Source organism: Periplaneta americana, chromosome 16 (genome assembly GCF_040183065.1).
Source record: "Periplaneta americana isolate PAMFEO1 chromosome 16, P.americana_PAMFEO1_priV1, whole genome shotgun sequence".
Lineage (NCBI taxonomy): Eukaryota > Metazoa > Arthropoda > Insecta > Blattodea > Blattidae > Periplaneta > Periplaneta americana.
The window spans coordinates 150,665,796-150,672,069 of record NC_091132.1 but is presented as its reverse complement, the minus strand read 5'-3'; the positions used below and the strand labels follow the sequence as shown (position 1 = coordinate 150,672,069).

General features: G+C 37.9%; 1 protein-coding gene and 1 long non-coding RNA gene across 2 annotated transcripts in view; both read right to left on the bottom strand.

The window, feature by feature from the left end:
• LOC138691317 (zinc finger protein ZFP2-like) overlaps positions 1-6,274 on the bottom strand; it is a 499,579-nt gene that overhangs the window by 114,170 nt on the left and 379,135 nt on the right. The window lies entirely within an intron of this gene.
• LOC138691312 (uncharacterized) overlaps positions 4,474-6,274 on the bottom strand; it is a 54,205-nt gene continuing 52,404 nt past the window's right edge. Inside the window, exon 5 of the long non-coding RNA XR_011329816.1 lies at positions 4,474-5,958. This is a non-coding gene — a long non-coding RNA (uncharacterized lncRNA). The remainder of the gene's footprint in view (positions 5,959-6,274) is intronic.

The window sequence follows — 6,274 nt, the reverse complement described above, 5'->3', positions numbered from 1 at the left end:
GGCTAATTTCTTCTAGCTCAGTCACTCGAGTTCACAGTATCTCGAACCCCAGACCTTCAGAGACAGTCCACTGAACTTCGAACTCAGGTCCCCCAACTGCGGTCCACTGCACTCGAACTCAGGGCTTCGGATGCTCACACAGCTGCGGACACACTCAAGTCGAACTCCGGTCTCGAAGCTGGCTTCAGTGCTACACAAGACTGGCTGGCTTGCTGTCCAACGATTATAACAACGACTGCTCAAGTTCACTCGCGTGTCGTAATTTATAACCAAACCATAGCTACGAGAATGTACGATGCTAGAAATTTCCACGGATGTCCAGAGATGGCACTCTCGAATTCTCTGGATTTCTCCCCTCTCTGCCGCGGTCGCTCTCTCTCTTCTCCTTTCCTCTCCTCTCTTTTGCTCTCCTCTCTATGCCACAGCACATGCCCCAGAAAGCAGATGCGCGCGCAACTTGCGCCGAACCACGGCCGACCTTACCCTTCTGCCGGTCGTGAGATCGAATCTCACGTGGCTGTCACATTATTTTAATGTACCGAAGTACATATGATATTTCCATGCAGATATTCTGCGTCATCATACGATGAAAAAGTAATGGAATGGAGAAAAATTCTCTCCGGGGCCGGGATTTGAACCCGGGTTTTCAGCTCTACGTGCTGATGCTTTATCCACTAAGCCACACCGGATACTCACCCCGGCGTCGGACAGAATCGTCTCAGATTAAGTTCCAACTCTAGGGTTCCCTCTAGTGGCCGTCCTCTGCACTACGTCATAGATGTCTATGAACGTAGGACTGAAGTCCACACATGTGCTGAGGTGCACTCGTTATGAGTGACTAGTTGGCCGGGATCCGACGGAATAAGCGCCGTCTTAAATCACGAAGTGATTTACGCTTATCATATATATTATTTTAATGTACCGATTTAAGATGGCGCTTATTCCGTCGGATCCCGGCCAATTCGTCACTCATAACGAGTGCACCTCAGCACATGTGTGGACTTGAGTCCTACGTTCATAGACATCTATGACGTAGTGCAGAGGGGGGCCACTAGAGGGAACCCAAGAGTTGGAACTTAATCTTAGACGATTCTGTCCGACGCCGGGGTGGGTATCCGCTGTGGCTTAGTGGATAAAGCATCAGCACGTAAAGCTGAAAACCCGGGTTCAAATCCCGGCGCCGGAGAGAATTTTTCTCCGTTCCAATACTCTTTCATCGTATGATGACGCAAAATATCTGCATGGAAATATCATATGTACTTCGGTACATTAAAATAATATATATGATAAGCGTAAATCAATTTGTGATTTAAGACGGCGCTTATTCCGTCGGATCCCGGCCAACTAGTCACTCATAATGAGTGCACCTCGGCACATGTGTGTACTTCAGTCCTACGTTCATAGACATCTATGACGTAGTGCAGAGGGCGGCCACTAGAGGGAACCCAAGAGTTGGAACTTAATCTGAGACGATTCTGTCCGATGCCGGGGTAGGTATCCGGTGTGGCTTAGTGGATAAAGCATCAGCACGTAGAGCTGAAAACCCGGGTTCAAATCCCGGCGCCCGAGAGAATTTTTCTCCGTTCCATTACTCTTACATCGTATGATGACGCAAAATATCTGCATGGAAATATCATATGTACTTCGGTACATTAAAATAATTCCGTCGGATCCCGGCCAACTAGTCACTCATAACGAGTGCACTTCAGCACACGTGTGGACTTCAGTCCTATGTTCATAGACATCTATAACGTAGTGCAGAGGGCGGCCACTAGAGGGAACCCAAGAGTTGGAACTTAATCTGAGACGATTCTGTCCGACGCCGGGGTGGGTATCCGGTGTGGCTTAGAGGATAAAGCATCAGCACGTAGAGCTGAAAACCCGGGTTGAAATCCCAGCACCGGAGAGAATTTTTCTCCATTCCATTACTCTTTCATCGTATAAGCCAACTGAGTTAGAAAATTATTATATTAAGAGTAAGTTAAACTTGATACTGTTGATGGGGATCATACATATTGTCAATCTTTGTTTGAGTGAGCAATTGTTACTGTGCTTGTTCTGTATACGTATCTGATTCCATTATTACTGTGGCTTAATGCATTAACAAACAATTGTCATTATCTAAAAGTCGATACTCTGCCCTATTAATGTTGATTATAAATACAACGAATTTTGTAACTTAATCTGCCTACAGCTCTTCAGCACACCTTCGATATTTTACCGAACTTCGGTTGCTCTTGCATACAGGGTATTTTTTCAGTTGATTCCACAACATTATCTCAATTTGATGAAAAATTGAGATTGGTTGTTCTTGCATTAAGTCACAGATTAATAGAGTAGAATACTTAGTATGTGACAAATGTTTCCTTGATATCGAAACTGTAGTCTAACACAATGTGAAAAAAGTTATTTGATATTATTTAGACGTGTTTTAAGATTGCCGGTAGGCCTATATAAATTTTCTTTTTAAATACATGTACGATAATTTCCAAGGGATTATGTGGAAACGTGGAATAAAAAGGTTATCAGTTTATATGACATTTTAATAAGGCATATATTGGTATATAACTTTAGTATCCCCAATCACTCGCATATCACCACTGCATAATTACATTAATTTAAGGTTAGCAATTGTAATTGTGACACAAAAATAAACTGTCATTTTAAACAAAATTGGAAGGTGAATTACATTATGTTTTTTTTTTTTTTTTTTTTTCCTGTCGAATACACCCGACTTTCTTTTATCCGCAAGAAAACATGTCCTACTTAACCCAGATATCAGTTTTCACAATCATTGTAAACCTATCCTAATATGCTGTGAAGGTAGCAATTTTATCTCTCAACTATGTGAAATTATTATAATACTGTTATTCAGGAATTGAATTGCAATCTGAAGCTGTCATGCGATTTCAAGTATTAATAAAAAAAATGAATCAATCTCTGTACTGGTAACAGTTGCGTTCATTTTTGAGTAAATATATATTTATGTGTGTGTGCGTGCGTGAGTGCATGCCATTACTGAGAAAAATATGACTAATCTGTGTGATCTAATAATATGCGGATACATTTTACTTTTACGTTTCATTCGTTTGAATATTTTAAACAATTTATATAATATGAGGCACTCAGGGCACAAATTGTCCTACCCACAAAATCATATTTCCACTTTACTGGTACCTCTTTGTAACAGTGTGTCAAATGTGGTACACAAACGAAACTTGTGCTGAAATCTCATGGAAAAACTGGGAATGATGATTAGGCCGATTTACACTTTGAGAGGAATAATATGAGGAGCTATTTAAAGCAATAAACTCAATATGCAAATTTTGTGTTTTGGGCCAGTTGTGCGCTGAGCGCTTCATATAATCAAAATTTCTCTGTTCATATTACCAGCAGCTGATTTGTCAGTATTAGTGCCATATTGTTGGACTCATCATTCAGTATTTTAGTCAATTTTCTCAGTAAGATGTCAGCTGTATATGCAATATCAAAGTTATGTAAAACGTTTCATATAAAATGTAGCATCTCGTTTGAAACTTACAACTAACTTATTTTATATTAGAATGAACATTTGCTGGGACAGTTACCAGTGCCAGATTGTTTACTGTTCATATACCATTATTTATTTACGAAACCAGTGCCATTGCATGGACTTCACCTGTGGAGTAACGGCTAGCGCGTCTGGCCGCGAAACCAGGTGGCCCGGGTTCGATACCCCGTCGGGGCAAGTTACCTGGTTGACGTTTTTTCCGGGGTTTTCCCTCAACCCAATATGAGCAAATGCTGGGTAACTTTCGGTACTGGACCCCGGACTCATTTCACTGGCATTATCACCTTCATCTTATTCAGACGCTAAATTACTTAAGATGTTGATAAAGCGTCGTAAAATAACCCACTATAACAATAATAATAATAATAATAATAATAAATAATGGACTTTTGGATATCATGTAAGAGAATTCTGACGAAATATTATATAACAGTGGACTGGTTGTAACATTAATGCCACAAACTAATGCAACTTGTGATAATAATGATGAAGATTCGAAACAACTGGTTAATACGCATGGTACACAAACGCCGGTAATCGATGTTGCTTGCTGGCGACAAATCACCGAGCCGTACCATCATGTCAAGGAAAAGACAATCTAAATGGTCGTAGTGAAATTTGTGACTATATTCTTAAATAATTCACTCCATTATATAGATATGGATATTTTTATTAATAATGGTTCACAAAAAGTACATATACTTAATAAATTAAAATTAACATATATAGGTAGATACACGAATAGCAATTATACGCAATAAATATATATTTAATACCTCATTTTCCATCCTATATCTATTTCAATTTATGTTGGCATTAACTTGCACTTACGTTCAGTTTTTAGTGCAAGTTTCCACCAAGCGCGTTTATTTAAAACAAAAAAGGCCTTAAAGGTTATTTACATATTACTTTTTTTTTAACTCTACAATAAACAAGTGTACATCAATCTTTCCTGTTGCTCTATTTATCCAGTATTTATGTTTAATTTTTAGGTCTTATTTTACATAATAACTTATTATTTCAAACATGTGAGCAGATGTCGACATACTGTAAAGTCATGAACCTGAAATAGCTGAATCAGTACATTCAATATGTAGGGTAATCTTTACTCTTGCACTATTTTCTAATTCACTCCATTAATAAAGTGCAAGTTTTATGCAGTACAGCGGCTGTGTTTTGATTGCACCAAAAGAAAATGCAGATGTAGTAAGATCTTAAAGTAGGTTATCACACGGAAATAAAGGAAGAAAAGGTGTGTTTCAAGAAATGTCATTAAAATAAAGGAAACAAATTTCCTGTTAATGTTCGCCAAGGCGTTAAGCACGTAATTATGACCGCTTGCCGTTTTATTTGTGGTCTAGAGAAAATACCTCGTCTTTTACGAAGGAAACTTTTAGTGGCCATGAAATTATTCACCACTTTCATCATATTATTGTTTATGAATATTACGAAACAAAAACTATCATAAGGGCCATGACAGACAGAATCTTCTTGGTTAATAATAAGATCTGATACGGCAACAGTGTTGTCAACAGATGTTCGTATAATCCCGCTAGATAGCTTTCGAAAACACGCGATTTTGTAACCAAATATCTCTAGATTTTAATATATACTTATTATTAAATAATAATAATAATAATAATAATAATAATAATAATAATAATAATAATAATAATAATGGTCAAGATAGAGCATCCACCTGCCAATGTAACGACATCCGCCCTCCAATGTAATGAATATTGCACACTTTTAACATTCCCAATGTGGTTCTATAAAGCAATTTTAAACACTTTCATCACAGATACAACATATTTAAATTCTTATTGCATTATATATGTTACCGTTAAAACCCAAAATCCAACAAAATCAGTTTACCAAACAAAAACCTAAACAAACCAAACCTAACCTGACATTGGTTCTAGATCATACGAAAACTCACTTTCAATCTATCTTTATTTGCTTAAATTAGTTTTTACTAGTTGAAACTGTTTTGACGGATTTCGGGTTTTAACGGTAAATATATAATATGGAATTATCATTACACTGACACATCCATTATTTCACAAAATACACACTGAACGAATTAAATGTAATTATGACGGCCGCTTTTAATGCTAATATGAATTTCATTTCAGAACCTTTAAAGATTAAAAACCGCTAGTATTCCCGCTAAGCGGGATAATATAATTTTACCCGCGAGACGGTTATCCAAAAAAGCTAGATTTAGCGGGAAAATCGCTGAATTGGCAACACTGTACGGAAAATTTTATACGTACTTTTCTTACAAAGAGTATTTAAGATTGCTTGATAGCAATTCACATAGAAGACCGTGACACGTAGGTAACATAGGTTTCTGGATTATCTATGCCCAGTAATGTGAACATTATAAACTGCTGGATACAGAATACCTGTCAAGAGGAGTAGAAATAGAAGAGAGGGGGTCAATCGTATCTATTCCCTGTTAATCGCTGTTAATTCTATGGCACTGCCACGATGAGCGCTAACATCGCCTCTTACCAACATTCCGTCACTGATTTTAGACTCCTGGAAATGGAGAATGAACTTGCGTGCTCTTGGTTTAAGTTGTTAGTCCTGGAACAATTTCTTGCCGTATTTCAAGAACTGAAAAAGAAGAAGACATATTGAATTTTCTTGCCTAGGCGAGGGAAGGATGGCTGGACGAATTAAATGCGAATATCAGTACTGCGGAAGTAAGAAGAGTAG